The 15047-nt window shown below is 51.8% G+C and overlaps 1 long non-coding RNA gene across 4 annotated transcripts; it reads right to left on the bottom strand.

The window, feature by feature from the left end:
• Positions 1–4491: 4491 nt before the first annotated feature.
• On the bottom strand, positions 4492–14667 carry LOC147648955 (uncharacterized). 4 transcript variants are annotated; one of them, XR_015279787.1, is made up of 15 exons: positions 14164–14667; positions 13783–13867; positions 11915–13040; positions 11793–11836; positions 11633–11698; positions 11369–11448; positions 10193–11296; positions 10071–10114; positions 9911–9976; positions 9647–9726; positions 8458–9560; positions 8336–8379; positions 8201–8245; positions 6664–6974; positions 4492–5886 (listed from the first exon to the last, which is right to left on the bottom strand). It is a non-coding gene; the product is annotated as an uncharacterized LOC147648955 (long non-coding RNA). The 4 variants fall into 4 exon arrangements; XR_015279788.1 differs by lacking the exon at positions 14164–14667 and having other exon boundaries at positions 8458–8520; positions 9405–9560; positions 13783–14156; XR_015279786.1 differs by lacking the exon at positions 14164–14667 and having other exon boundaries at positions 6647–6974; positions 13783–14156.
• Between the last annotated feature and the right edge of the window lie 380 nt (positions 14668–15047).

Raw genomic sequence — 15047 nt, 5'->3', positions numbered from 1 at the left:
ACTGAAAGTGAAACTGAAACTGAAAGTGAAAGTGAAACTGAAACCGAAAGTGAAACTGAAACCGAAAGTGAAACCGAAAGTGAAAGTGAAACCGAAAGTGAAACTGAAACCAAAAGTGAAACCGAAACCGAAAGTGAAACCGAAACCGAAAGTGAAACCGAAACCGAAAGTGAAACTGAAACCGAAAGTGAAAGTGAAACCGAAACTGAAAGTGAAACCGAAAGTGAAACTGAAACCGAAAGTGAAAGTGAAACCGAAAGTGAAACCGAAACCGAAAGTGAAACCGAAACCGAAAGTGAAACTGAAACCGAAAGTGAAACCGAAACCGAAAGTGAAACTGAAACTGAAAGTGAAACTGAAAGTGAAAGTGAAACCGAAAGTGAAAGTGAAAGTGAAACTGAAAGTGAAACCGAAACCGAAAGTGAAAGTGAAACTGGAATCTAGAACCCGATCTAGAACCCGATCTAGAACCCGATCTAGAACGTGATCTAGAACCTGATCTAGAACGTGATCTAGAACGTGATCTAGAACCTGATCTAGAACCTGATCTAGAACCTGATCTAGAACGTGATCTAGAACCTGATCTAGAACCTGATCTAGAACTGTTACCTAGAACCCTAACCTAGAGCCGTGATCTAGAACCGTAACCTAGAACCCTGAACTAGAACCATAACCTGGAACTTGAGCCTGGAACTGCAACCTGGAACTCGAGTCTGGAGCTGTAGCTTTGAATTTCAGATTAAATATGGCGGCTGCTAAGTATTTCCGGCAAAAACATGGCTGCGCACATCAGTTTCCGGTTCAAAATGGCCGCGCCCTGTATTTCCGGCAAAAACATGGCCGCGCCCTGTATTTCCGGTGAAAACATGGCGGCGCCCATCAATTTCCTGTTCAAAATGGCCGCGCCCTTTATTTCCGGCAAAAACATGGCGGCGCCCATGTATTTCCGGCAAAAACATGGCCGCCCCCATGTATTTCCGGTTTAAAATGGCCGCGCCCTGTATTTCCGGCAAAAACATGGCGGCGCCCATCAATTTCCGGTTCAAAATGGCCGCGCCCATGTATTTCCGGCAAAAACATGGCCGCGCCCTATATTTCCGGTTTAAAATGGCCGCGCCCTGTATTTCCGGCAAAAACATGGCGGCGCCCATGTATTTCCGGCAAAAACATGGCGGCGCCGATGTATTTCCGGCAAAAACATGGCGGCGCCCATCAATTTCCGGTTCAAAATGGCCGCGCCCTGTATTTCCGGCAAAAACATGGCCGCCCCCATGTATTTCCGGTTCAAAATGGCCGCGCCCTGTATTTCCGGCAAAAACATGGCCGCGCTCTATATTTCCGGTTCAAAATGGCCGCGGCCATGTGGTTATGCATAATTGTAGTGTCGTGCTTGTGTGTGGCTTTGAAACGGGGCGCCGAGACGCGGGAGAAAAACGGCACCGAATGCCGCTCTGCCGCGCGGCATTCGGTGCCGTTTTTCTCGCGCTTCTCGGCGCCGGGATTTGGGATTCTCGATTTGATTTTTTTCCGGGACAAAATGGCGCCGCGCATGCGCCTTGGGCGCTTCCGGGCGGGTGCCGTCGCGCCGGTGACGCGCTTCCGGTCAAGATGGCGGCGCCCGTGCCGGGGGGTTTACCGGAGCCGCGCGGCCGCGGGAGCACCCGGCGCCGACCCGGAACGACCCTCCGGCGCGCTGGCGCGCGCCGGAGGGTCGTTCCGGGTCGGCGCCGGGTGCTCCCGCGGCCGCGCGGCGCTTGGGGGTGTGATGATGGTCGGGATTGTTTCAGGGGCTTCGGGACGGGTTTTTTGGCGCGGCGGGGGCGGCGGCTTGTGTGCGGGGTGTGGTGCTTGTGTTACGGTGTCTTTTTGTCGGTTTTCTGGGTTTATTTTATTAAAAATATGATTGTTTATATTTTTTTACAAAATGGCGGCCGTGTGATGTCATCGGGGCGGAGCGCCTTGACGGGCAGGCGGGGGGGCGGTGCCGGGGGGCGGGGCGGCGTGACGGACGGCTCGGGGGCGGTACCGGTGGGCGGGGCGGCCAGGAGGGCAGTTCTGGGCGGTTGCCGGGGTGCCGGTGACGCACTTCCGGGCAAGATGGCGGCGCCCGTGCCGAGGGTTTTACCGGCGCCGCGCCGCCGCGGGAGCGCCCCGGGCCGACCCGGAACGACCCTCCGGCGCGCTGGCGCGCGCCGGAGGGTCATTCCGGGTCGGCCCGGGGCGCTCCCGCGGCGGCGCGGGGCTTGGGGGGGGCGACCGTGATCGCGACTTTTTCTGCGGCTTCGGGACCGATTTTTTGCCGTGGCGCGGTCGGCGGGGTGTGTGCGGGGTGGGGTGGTTGTGTTATCGTGTCGTTTTGTCGTGTTTTTGTATGTATTTTATTAAAAATATGGATGTTGATATTTTTTTACAAAATGGCGGCCGTGTGATGTCATCGGGGCGGAGCGCCTTGACGGACAGCTGCGGGGCGGTGCCGGGGGGCGGGGCGCAGTGACGGGCGGCTCGGGGGCGGTGCCGGGGGGCGGGGAGGCGTGACCGGTGCCTCGGGGGCGGTGCCGGGGGGCGGGGCTCGGTGACTGACACGCGCGGGGCGGTCCCGAGGGGCGGGGCCGGGTGACGGACGGCGCGGGGGTGGTGCCGGGGGCGGGGCCGTGGGGCGGGGCCGCGTGACGGACAGCGTGGGGGCGGTTCCGGGGGGCGGTGCCGGGGGCGGGGTGGCGTGATAGACGGTTCTGGGGCGGTCCCGAGGGGCGGAGCGGCGCCGGGGGGTGGTGTGGCGTGATGGGCAGCTCGGGGGCTCTGCTGGGGTTCAGGGGTGGTGTTTTGGTGGGTGCTGTGTTGGTTGGGGGGGCTGCCGTTCTTGCTGGTGTGTTGGGAGTGGGGGTGCTGGGGTGGGGGGCTGTGTTTGGGGCTGGGGTGTGCTTGCGGGGTGGGGGCTAGGGGGGGTGTGCAGTAGGGGTGGGTGCTTGGGGATGGGGGGGTGTACAGTAGGGGTGGGTGCTTGGGGATGGGGGGTCCATAGGGGGAGTGGGTGCTTGGGGATGGCGGGTGCGTAGGGGGAGTGGGTGCTTGGGGATGGGGTGTGCATAGGGGGAGTGGGTGCTAGGGTTAGGGTGGGGGTAGGGGAGGTGCAGGAGGGGTGGGTGAGGGGCTTGGGTCAGTGCTAGGGGAGGGTCACTGGTGTGGCCGGAGTGAGTGAGGGTTGGATAGGGGTTGGGACTAGGTATAGTGTAGGTGGGAGTGGGCGGGGCCCCCTATATAGTATATATAATATAAAGAAAAAGAATAAAAATAATAAGTCTGGTGCAGCAGTAGAAGGTTTCGTGCTCCCGGGGAGTAAGTGGTATGTACTTTATAATTTTTAATTTGTTTTTTTACTCCCCGGGAGCACGAAAGGTTCTACTGCTGCTTTTTCTAAGTTTAAAGTTTAAAGCTAGAAAGCAAAAGAAGAAGTTAGAGAGAAGAGAAATGAGTTAAAGTTTGAGGGAAAGAAAATAGAGAGAGTGAAGAGAAACTAAGTCAAAGTCAGAGGTACAGAGAAAAGGGAAACAGAGGGGGAGTAAAAAGAAACTAAGTCCAAGTCAGAGTCAGAGAGAAAAGGGAAACAGAGGGGGAGCAAAAAGAAACTAGAGTCAGAGAGAAAAGGGAAACAGAGGGGGAGCAAAAAGAAACTAGAGTCAGAGAGAAAAGGGAAACAGAGGGGGAGCAAAAAGAAACTAAGTCCAAGTCAGAGTCAGAGAGAAAAGGGAAACAGAGGGGGAGCAAAAAGAAACTAGAGTCAGAGAGAAAAGGGAAACAGAGGGGGAGCAAAAAGAAACTAAGTCCAAGTCAAAGTCAGAGTCACAGAGAAAAGGGAAACAGAGCCAAAGTGAAAAGAAACTAAGTCCAAGTCCCAGAGAAAAGGGAAACAGAGTGGGAGTGCAAAGAAACTAAGTCCAAGTCTAAGTCAGAGGTACAGAGAAAAGGGAAACAGAGTCAAAGTGCAAAGAAAGAGAGGGACAGTGGAGAGAAACCAACTCTACTTCCTTTCCATCTAACTCAGAGGCAGAGAGAAAGGAAACGGAGACAATCCCTGTTCACTGTAACTCGGAGTTACGGTGGAAAGGAATCAAGTCCGTTTGCTTTCTGTCTAACTCGAAGCTAGAGGGAAAGGAAACAGAGATGGAGTGAGAAGAAACCAAGGGAGAGTGAAGAGAAACCAACTCTATTTCTTTTCTGTCTAACTCAGAGGCAGAGAGAAAGGAAACGGAGACAATTCCTGTTCACCGTAACTCGGAGTTACGGTGGAAAGGAATCGAGTCCAGTTGCTTTCTGTCTAACTCAGAGCTAGAGGGAAAGGAAACAGAGTTGGAGAGAAAAGAAACAGAAAAATAGAGTGAGCAACAGTGACAGAGACTTAGAGAAAGTTAGAAAGAGATTGAAAAGCAAGAAATAGATTGAAAATAATGACTACACCACACCAAAAACACAAGAGCCGGGGGGGAGTGGTGGTAGGGGGGCAGGGGGATGAAAGTTTATTCACCTTTATTTAATGAATTTATTTACACTACAGCAAAACACAGAGAAACTGGAGACAAATGCATTACAATACAATCCATGTACACACTGAAAAATCCCTAATTCACATACAGAGTAATACAGCAAAACAGCAGCAAATGCAAATACAGAACAATACAAGCCAAATACATATTAACAGAATATAACTATTTCTACAGTTCTGGAAAGGTCAATACATGCTGTTTCATTATTACTACTATGCCAAACCACAAGGAGCACACAGAAAACACAATACTCATTCGCCACAGAAGCCGGCTTCAGCTCGCACACGTACTCACCTTCACTCTCCTCTCCACCGCCCCGTTATAATCCTGCTGTCGGTGGTCCTCAGGAACGTGGTTCCCGGAAGCCTCAAACTCAGCCTGCCTGCCGAAAACCTCGGTCCGGGGCCGGTCCGTGCCCAAACTTTGGCGATGACTGTCGCCTCGCAGACCGGCCGGGACCGAGGAAAAAAAAACCCCAGCTGGGAGGGAAAAAAAAAAAACCCCCCCAGCTGGGGATTTTTTATTCTAAATTTAAAAGTGAATTGCAAGTCCTGGAAAGCAAAAGCCATACATACCAGGTTAGAACCACTCGACACAAACACACACCCCCCTCCTACCCCACGGGAACTCGGTTCCCGGGGGGCCTCAAATTCAGCCTGCCTGCCGAAAACCTCGGTCCGGGGCCGGTCCGTGCCCAAACTTTGGCGATGACTGTCGCCTCGCAGACCGGCCGGGACCGAGGAAAAAAAACCCCAGCTGGGAGGGAAAAAAAAAAAAACCCCCCCAGCTGGGGATTTTTTATTCTAAATTTAAAAGTGAATTGCAAGTCCTGAAAAGCAAAAGCCATACATACCAGGTTAGAACCACTCGACACAAACACACACCCCCCTCCTACCCCACGGGAACTCGGTTCCCGGGGGGCCTCAAATTCAGCCTGCCTGCCGAAAACCTCGGTCCGGGGCCGGTCCGTGCCCAAACTTTGGCGATGACTGTCGCCTCGCAGACCGGCCGGGACCGAGGAAAAAAAACCCCAGCTGGGAGGGAAAAAAAAAAAACCCCCCCAGCTGGGGATTTTTTATTCTAAGTTTAAAAGTGAATTGCAAGTCCTGAAAAGCAAAAGCCATACATACCAGGTTAGAACCACTCGACACACATGCACACAAGCAGACCCTGACCCACCGACTCTCACAGACAGCCACACTCTGACACGCAGCAGGAGACTAACTCGCACAGTGACCGCAACCCTTATTTGAAACACTCTGCTGAACAAAATGCCCTGAGATATCTTCTCACTGCTGCTTCTCAACATCAAAAGGTAGATCCTCAGAAAATAGGCATCAGAGACCTGCAAAACAACACAAGGTGGTCAGTGAGGGATTCTATGGTAGCTATGACTCAGCCACCCTCTAGGCCCACACATTTTTTACACAAAAACCTCATAGAAAAGAGAAACTGTAACCTTTTATAATTGTTCCACCTAAATCTAACTATGTGCCAGGGCAGGGCAGCTCCAAACCAATGCAGTTCAAGTTAAGTTAAGTTACAGAGGCAGGCACAATGCAGTTCAAGTTAAGTTAAGTTACAGAGGCAGGCACAATGCAGTTCAAGTTAAGTTAAGTTACAGAGGCAGGCACAATGCAGTTCAAGTTAAGTAAAGTTACAGAGGCAGGCACAATGCAGTTCAAGTTAAGTAAAGTTACAGAGGCAGGCACAATGCAGTTCAAGTTAAGTAAAGTTACAGAGGCAGGCACAATGCAGTTCAAGTTAAGTAAAGTTACAGAGGCAGGCACAATGCAGTTCAAGTTAAGTAAAGTTACAGAGGCAGGCACAATGCAGTTCAAGTTAAGTAAAGTTACAGAGGCAGGCACAATGCAGTTAAAGTTACAGAGGCAGGCACAATGCAGTTAAAGTTACAGAGGCAGGCACAATGCAGTTAAAGTTACAGAGGCAGGCACAATGCAGTTAAGTTACAGAGGCAGGCACAATGCAGTTAAAGTTAAGTTAAGTTACAGAGGCAGGCACAGTGCAGTCAAGTTAAGTTACAGAGGCAGGCACAGTGCAGTAAAGTTAAGTTACAGAGGCAGGCACAATGCAGTTAGTTTTACAGAGGCAGGCACGGTACAAGGCAGTCGCAGGTGATGTCTGCCGGGTGAACGCGGCGATAGCTGTGGATGCGAAGGCCGGTTCCTCAGACGAAAAAATCCACAATGACGTCGAGAGGCTGAGATGGCCGATGACATGAAACACGAGACAACGAGAAGATGGATTGGAACTGCCCTGCCCGGCAAAAGCTCTGGCAAGCTTGCAAAGAAACCCTCTCCCTTGGCTTCAGAGGGGCCCATCCCACTACAGCCCTGTCCTCTAACTTAACTTCAAAATGCCAACTCACCTGCTCATCTCTGCTCCTTGCCGTGCTCGGGGCAACGCCGAATCCTGCAAAGACAGAAAAGAAAAAAGCACTGAGTTACTGTCACAATGCACAAGGTGGAATTCCCAATGTGGTTCCTTTATTCCAGCTTGGACTACAAAACCTTGTCAGCCAACCAGGGACTGAAACAGAAGAAAAACCACTCAGTCCCACCTCTCGTACCCAAAGATCCCCTGTAAAGTTCTGAAGACAGAGCCCTCAAACGAGTGTGGGGTGCTTTGCCCTGAGGCATGTGCTGTTTTTAAGAAATTCGAGTCACCTCCCTTGCTTTCTAGACACTGCTCACCGGCGTGGCAGGCTAGGGGCGGCTGAGGCGAAACGTCTTTCCCCTGATAATGACTGCACGATAAACCTGCAACCCCTTCTGTCTCTCAGAATCCTGTCCGTGACACCGATTCGTGTCAGGATCCACAAGGTGGGATTTGTGATGCGGTTCTTTCCTTCTATCTTAGAGAACTAAAGATTAGCAGCAAACCAGGGACTTTAAACAGAAAAACCTCTCAGTCCCACTTCTCGTACTCAAAGATCCCCTGTAAAGTTCTGAAGACAGAGCCCTCAAACGAGTGTGGGGTGCTTTGCCCTGAGGCATGTGCTGTTTTTAAGAAATTCGAGTCACCTCCCTTGCTTTCTAGACACTGCTCACCGGCGTGGCAGGCTAGGGGCGGCTGAGGCGAAACATCTTTCCCCTGATAATGACTGCACGATAAACAAGCAACCCCTTCTGTCTCTCAGAATCCTGTCCGTGACACCAATTCGTGTCAGGATCCACAAGGTGGGATTTGTGATGCGGTTCTTTCCTTCTATCTTAGAGAACTAAAGATTAGCAGCAAACCAGGGACTTCAAACAGAAAAACCTCTCAGTCCCACTTCTCGTACTCAAAGATCCCCTGTAAAGTTCTGAAGACAGAGCCCTCAAACGAGTGTGGGGTGCTTTGCCCTGAGGCATGTGCTGTTTTTAAGAAATTCGAGTCACCTCCCTTGCTTTCTAGACACTGCTCACCGGCGTGGCAGGCTAGGGGCGGCTGAGGCGAAACATCTTTCCCCTGATAATGACTGCACGATAAACAAGCAACCCCTTCTGTCTCTCAGAATCCTGTCCGTGACACCAATGTGTGTCAGGATCCACAAGGTGGGATTTGTGATGTGGTTCTTTCATTCTATCTTCAAGAACTAAAGTTTAGCAGCAAACCAGGGACTTAAACACCAAAACACACACAGAGCTTGCACCCACCTGTCCTCCAGCATCCTGGGCTGGGATATCTTGCAAGTAGACCACCTAAAATAAAAAAAACCAAGGGATTAAAGTTATAGCAGAAACCGCGACCCCAGCAAGAACAGCTGCTTCTCTCCACCAACCGAGGCTCACCTTCCACCTGCTTCGCCTTCCCCGCTGCTTTCCAGCTTTACTTCCTAGAAATAAATACAAAGAGCAGAGCTGTAACACAGTGACCGGTTCCAGCCCCGCTGCAAAGTAAAACCGTGACTGACCTTCTCAGGGGGGACCCCCTCATCTAGGACAGGTGTTCTGCCAGGAGGTCAATCCATCTGCATCTGAAAGAAAGTTAGGAAAAGAGTCAAAGTGCTGCAGGGTAACTTCACAGCTCCAGACACCTGCTGCCAACATAAGAATACCACCTAGACTCCAACTACAGCCCGTATTACAAATCTCCAATTACAAGTGCCCGGGACTTGTCCTTAAACACCTACAACCCGGCTGGGCGCCAGGGCAGAGCAGCTCCGGACCAAATACCCCCAGACACCCGTGACACGTGAGACGAGGGGACATGACAGGGAGAGAAAACTCTCTGAGACAAGAAAGTCCTCACGAGGACCGAGAGAATGCTGAACGAGATGACCGAGGAGGGACCCCAGGCGAGCCTGCCGGGCTCGGATGACGCTGGAGGAAAAAGATGCTAACGGAACAACTATTTTCCAAGAACCGCAGAGACGGATGCCCGAGAATCCTGTGGCTGGAAGCCTCTGCCTGCCTTTGAATCGGCACAAGTCCTTATCCACTGTAAAGAAACACTGCTGCATATAGCTGTTGACACAGCTGAGAACGAGACCTAAGAAAACATCCGATCGCATGCTTCTAAAGACAGATGCGATTCTGACGCGTGTCCGAGCTCCCGAATCGAAGCTTCGCCGGCGCCGGGCCGAGGAACGCAAAGATGGGAGATGAACGGAAGGACCTGGGGTTTCTCATAAGCCCCTGGGAGGGCTAAGGCAATAGAGATGTTACATGAGATGCACATAAGACAAAGAAGGCATGAGAGACAAGTGACAACACACCCTGGGACTGCTCTGCCCTGTTTGCCTCACCATTGCGAACCAAAGTGAGCCTCTCCCTCACTGGGGCCTATGGGGTCATTTCCAGAACCTCCCCATCCCCAAAGCTCACTCAAAAACCCAAACCGATCCGAGTCCCAACCCACCGCCCTGCTTTGATCCCCTCTGCGGGCTCCACTTATCTCTCAGAGGGCTGAAGATGTGAGTCACAGCGAGAGGCCGGTCGGGAGCCAAACAAAGCCACCTCGCTGTCTGGGAAGTTCTTCTCTCACCAGGCTGTTGTCTCAGACAAGTATCATCATCTATGATAAAGAAAACCAAATATAAGAGCACAATCTTAGTGGCATATTCACCAATTTCACTGGAAAAAAACCCGACTCCTACTCACCGTCTCTTAGGAATTCCCGGGTCCTCCGGCCACACGCTTCGGCCACGCTCCGAGGCGGATGCCGTCGTCGCAGGGTACGCCTAGGATAAACGGAGAGGAGGCGATGTAGCGTCACTGAAAGTTGAGTGCGCCCTCGCCGCTCCTTCCAACGCCCCCGACTTGCCGTGACTCCTCGGCCACGCCTAAAGGGTACCGGGACCGCACCGACACGTGGACGAGGTCGAGGCTTCGTCATGGACTCCGGTAATATTTGCTGGGGCTCACCAGAGAAGCAAACCGGGTCTCTTGGCAGGTCAGTGAGGGGGCCTCAGCACAGCATCAGGAGGCAGCCTAAAACACACCAACAAGCAGGGATGCTTGGAGTTGCACCAGAAACTGAGACCCCAGCAAGAACAACTGCTTCTCTCCACCAACCGAGGCTCACCTTCCACCTGCTTCGCCTTCCCCGCTGCTTTCCAGCTTTACTTCCTAGAAATAAATACAAAGAGCAGAGCTGTAACACAGTGACCGGTTCCAGCCCCGCTGCAAAGTAAAACCGTGACCGACCTTCTCAGGGGGACCCCCCTCATCTGGGATGCAGGGCTCTGCCAGGAGGTCAATCCATCTGCATCTGAAAGAAAGTTAGGAAAAAAGTCAAAGTGCTGCAGGGTAACTTCACAGCTCCAGACACCTGCTGCCAACATAAGAATACCACCTAGACTCCAACTACAGCCCGTATAACGAATCTCCAATTACAAGTGCCCGGGACTTGTCCTTAAACACCTACAACCGGGCTGGGCGCCAGGGCAGAGCAGCTCCGGACCAAATACCCCCAGACACCCGTGACACGTGAGACGAGGGGACATGACAGGGAGAGAAAACTCTCTGAGACAAGAAAGTCCTCACGAGGACCGAGAGAATGCTGAACGAGATGACCGAGGAGGGACCCCAGGCGAGCCTGCCGGGCTCGGATGACGCTGGAGGAAAAAGATGCTAACGGAACAACTATTTTCCAAGAACCGCAGAGACGGATGCCCGAGAATCCTGTGGCTGGAAGCCTCTGCCTGCCTTTGAATCGGCACAAGTCCTTATCCACTGTAAAGAAACACTGCTGCATATAGCTGTTGACACAGCTGAGAACGAGACCTAAGAAAACATCCGATCGCATGCTTCTAAAGACAGATGCGATTCTGACGCGTGTCCGAGCTCCCGAATCGAAGCTTCGCCGGCGCCGGGCCGAGGAACGCAAAGATGGGAGATGAACGGAAGGACCTGGGGTTTCTCATAAGCTCCTGGGAGGGCTAAAGCAAGAGACACGTTACACGAGATGCACGTAAGACAAAGAAGGCATGAGAGACAAGTGACAACACACCCTGGGACTGCTCTGCCCTGTTCGCCTCACCATTGCGAACCAAAGTGAGCCTCTCCCTCACTGGGGCCTATGGGGTCATTTCCAGAACCTCCCCATCCCCAAAGCTCACTCAAAAACCCAAACCGATCCGAGTCCCAACCCACCGCCCTGCTTTGATCCCCTCTGCGGGCTCCACTTATCTCTCAGAGGGCTGAAGATGTCAGTCACAGCGAGAGGCCGGTCGGGAGCCAAACAAAGCCACCTCGCTGTCTGGGAAGTTCCTCTCTCACCAGGCTGTTGTCTCAGACAAGTATCATCATCTATGATAAAGAAAACCAAATATAAGAGCACAATCTTAGTGGCATATTCACCAAAACCCGACTCCTACTCACCGTCTCTTAGGAATTCCCGGGTCCTCCGGCCACACGCTTCGGCCACGCTCCGAGGCGGATGCCGTCGTCGCAGGGTACGCCTAGGATAAACGGAGAGGAGGCGATGTAGCGTCACTGAAAGTTGAGTGCGCCCTCGCCGCTCCTTCCAACGCCCCCGACTTGCCGTGACTCCTCGGCCACGCCTAAAGGGTACCGGGACCGCACCGACACGTGGACGAGGTCGAGGCTTCGTCATGGACTCCGGTAATATTTGCTGGGGCTCACCAGAGAAGCAAACCGGGTCTCTTGGCAGGTCAGTGAGGGGGCCTCAGCACAGCATCAGGAGGCAGCCTAAAACACACCAACAAGCAGGGATGCTTGGAGTTGCACCAGAAACTGAGACCCCAGCAAGAACAACTGCTTCTCTCCACCAACCGAGGCTCACCTTCCACCTGCTTCGCCTTCCCCGCTGCTTTCCAGCTTTACTTCCTAGAAATAAATACAAAGAGCAGAGCTGTAACACAGTGACCGGTTCCAGCCCCGCTGCAAAGTAAAACCGTGACCGACCTTCTCAGGGGGACCCCCTCATCTAGGACAGGTGTTCTGCCAGGAGGTCAATCCGTCTGCATCTGAAAGAAAGTTAGGAAAAGAGTCAAAGTGCTGCAGGGTAACTTCACAGCTCCAGACACCTGCTGCCAACATAAGAATACCACCTAGACTCCAACTACAGCCCGTATTACAAATCTCCAATTACAAGTGCCCGGGACTTGTCCTTAAACACCTACAACCCGGCTGGGCGCCAGGGCAGAGCAGCTCCGGACCAAATACCCCCAGACACCCGTGAGACGAGGGGACGTGACAGGGAGAGAAAACTCTCTGAGACAAGAAAGTCCTCACGAGGACCGAGAGAATGCTGAACGAGATGACCGAGGAGGGACCCCAGGCGAGCCTGCCGGGCTCGGATGACGCTGGAGGAAAAAGATGCTAACGGAACAACTATTTTCCAAGAACCGCAGAGACGGATGCCCGAGAATCCTGTGGCTGGAAGCCTCTGCCTGCCTTTGAATCGGCACAAGTCCTTATCCACTGTAAAGAAACACTGCTGCATATAGCTGTTGACACAGCTGAGAACGAGACCTGAGAAAACATCCGATCGCATGCTTCTAAAGACAGATGCGATTCTGACGCGTGTCCGAGCTCCCGCATAGAAGCTTCGCCGGCGCCGGGCCGAGGAATGCAAAGATGGGAGATGAACGGAAGGACCTGGGGTTTCTTATAAGCTCCTGGGAGGGCTAAGACAAGTGATATGTTACACGAGATGTACAGATGATACAGAAAGCACAAGAGACAAGTGACAACACACCCTGGGACTGCTCTGCCCTGCCCGCCTCAGCATTGTTAGCTAAAGTGAGCCTTTCCCGCACTGTGGCCCCAGAGGCCATTTCTCAAACCTTCCCCCCCGCATAGCTGACTCAAAACCCCTAACCGGTGTGAATCCTACCCCACTGCCCTGTTTTTATCCCCTCTGTGACCACAGCCCTCGTCTTATCTCTCTGAAGTGAATCTGTGGGAGGGGACGATCCGCTGCTAAGGAAAGCTGCTGCGGGGGCGGATCCCTTTTGTGTTACGATGAATCTGCTGAGAGAATCTGAAGTTTCGCACTTGATGTGACCTAGAACTTCTGGAAATTCTCCTAAAAAAAAAAAAAAAAAGCCAAGAAGAGTCATTATAAAAGCATCTTATTGCCCCTGAACCCCCAACACAAAACCATGAACTTAAATACTCCCTGTATTCAATATTGTTTTCTTCGAGGTGTTTTCAAAACTTCTGCTGCTTCAAATGCCCAAAAAGATGCCTGCTCTTAGCAGGCTGAAGCAAATTAAAAGAGCCTCTTCACTGAAATGAGAGAGGAGCTCTTTACCCCTGCTGATTCCCCTGGAAGGAATAATGCCCCTTAGCACAGCCTGGGGTTAATATACCCCTAATTGGGCCCGCCTCTTTTTCCCACGATGCCTGGGAAAGGGGAGGCGGCAAATCCCACCGGGTATAAAGGCCCTCAGAGGGACCGTAGCTGTTTGGCTCCTCTGAGTTAAATTTGAGGTAAGGAGCTCTGCGTAGAAGAAAACTCTTTGGGAAAAAACAATGTTTTCTTTTCTGCTACAATTCCTCAGGACAATGGAGCAAAGGAACAAAAAAAAGGTAAGAAGAAAAACTTTGTGTTTCAGCAGTGTTGCTAGCTAAGTTGGATAATTTATGGACTTCCATAATTATTTTTCAGTGACTACTAAGTAGCACTCCACCTGTGATTAATTAGGGTGGAGAAGAATAGTATTGATTTGAATGGTGTCTCATAGGGACCTTTAATCAGGGCTGTCTACATTCTAAATGAAAATAAGAAAAAGAATGGACTCCCAGGTGGCATTACCATTACATACCTGCTGGCCTCGCTCCCGTCGCAGATATTTGGTGCCGGGGTGTGGGTAGAAGTGCCCTGAAATGCAGCTTTAAACCCTTGAAATGCTGGAAAAGGCAACGCTTAAAATGAGCAAACGGGACAGCTAACTCCATTTAAACAGATACAGTGGTAAATAAATGGCTTCTCCCCTTTAATTTAAACCCCTCAGATATTGGGGAAAAGAGTGGTTTTCCTCACTTTAAATCTCTCTGGTGATGGAAAAGGGGGCATTTTCCCCTTAATTCAGATCCATAAGGAAGCATCATCCATGCTTTCCCGTTCCACTTAAAGTGGGAAAAAATAGAAAATGGGCAGTCTCTGTCAGTTGATACCTCTAACAGCACAGAAAAAGCACAGTTACCTCCAATTGAGACTATTAAAATTGCAGGGGAAGTGGATTCCTCTTCAATTTGAACACAGACAATTGTGGAAAAGGAAGCTTTTTCCCTCAGCTTAAACCCCTTTTTTCCTGATAACCCATCCCTTTTTTGGGGCTCTGAAGAGGGAGTGGTGAGGTAGAAGAGGTACCTCGGGATGGTGCTGAGCACCCTTGGGATGGTGCTGAGCAACCTCGGGACTAATCCTGCACCCTCGGGATGGTGCTCAGCACTCTCGGGATGGTGCTCAGCACCCTCGGCACTCATCCTGCACCCTCGGGACTCATCCTGCACCCTCGGGATGGTGCTGAGCGCCCTCGGGACCTGACAAGGTCTGGAACAGAGCCGTCCCCCAGCTGAGCTCCTGGAGTGACTATAGAATAGAATCATAGAATCATTAAATTTGGAAAAGACCTCCAAGAACATCAAGTCCAGCCTTCTCCATTCAGGAGGTTGGTTCTGGACTCCTTGTGCCTCAGGTGCCTCGAGATTGAACTATGAACTTAACTTGGTATTTATATATATTTTTATATGTTTATATATATTATGGAGCACCAAAGTTGTGTGCAACAAGCTGACACGTAAGTTCATTAGGATGCAATTACTGCAATCAGAATGTAGGCTACTCAATTATTTTAGCAAGAAGGTGTAATTAACTGCAGGTTCATGTTGAATGCTGCCTGGTGCCAGATTTCGAGGATTGGCTTACATGGGTAAACACAGCAGTGGGGTTTTACCTAGAGCACAGCCACTAGCTGAGCAGACTGATGGAAAACACAGCTGGCCGGCCCGCTTCGGCTTGGGTCGGCTCCGCCCGGCCGCTTCGGCTCGCCTCGGCTCGGCCCCGCCCGGCTCGGGGCACAGCTGC

Source organism: Cyanistes caeruleus, chromosome 29, assembly GCF_971803275.1.
Source record: "Cyanistes caeruleus chromosome 29, bCyaCae1.hap1.1, whole genome shotgun sequence".
Classification (NCBI taxonomy): domain Eukaryota; kingdom Metazoa; phylum Chordata; class Aves; order Passeriformes; family Paridae; genus Cyanistes; species Cyanistes caeruleus.
The sequence above is the reverse complement of the archived record's forward strand: the minus strand, read 5'-3'. Positions and strand labels throughout refer to the sequence as shown.